Source organism: Oryzias melastigma, linkage group LG23 (assembly GCF_002922805.2).
Source record: "Oryzias melastigma strain HK-1 linkage group LG23, ASM292280v2, whole genome shotgun sequence".
NCBI lineage: Eukaryota > Metazoa > Chordata > Actinopteri > Beloniformes > Adrianichthyidae > Oryzias > Oryzias melastigma.
The window spans coordinates 16,815,278-16,815,912 of NC_050534.1; positions in this window are offsets into that span (position 1 = coordinate 16,815,278).

Genomic DNA, 635 nt, shown 5'->3' on the forward strand with positions numbered 1-635 from the left:
TCTGTCCCACCCGTTGGCGTCCATCCGTTGCGGCGGCGACTGAATGTAGTGTATGAACCGCTGCGACTGTAGCGCGGATGCGCACAAGTACTTCCGCTTCCCTCCTTCACAATAAAGGTCAAAGGCCTTCAAACGCGTTCTCAACATTTATTTTTATTCGTTTCTTTTCTTTTTGCTTGTTTTGAAATTACGTTATTAGTATAAGAAAAAATATAAAACTCATCTATGTTTTTTTTTTTAATAAAGTTTCACAACACAAGTTAAAAACTGCAGATTTTTTTAAATAATTAATCGTTCATTGTATTATTTTTAGATAAAAACGGCTTTAAAAAATCGGAGACTATTTTTTTTACATTTTTTTTTTTTACAATTTAAGCAGCTTTACAAAAAAGTAAACATTCGTTTGACTCTTAACCTGAAAAATAAGGCTAAACCGGAAGTACATTTTAGATTACCACAAAATTCACCAGCACACCCACAACTTTTAACACCTTTTAATTAGTTTTCATTGTTTTAAAAAATTCATATAAAAACACCAACTTTCAACAACAACTAATTATTTCATGCCCCAAACGATCAGGATTTATTTACTAATTAAATATCTGCATTCCACTGCTACTGGGAACACCTGATCC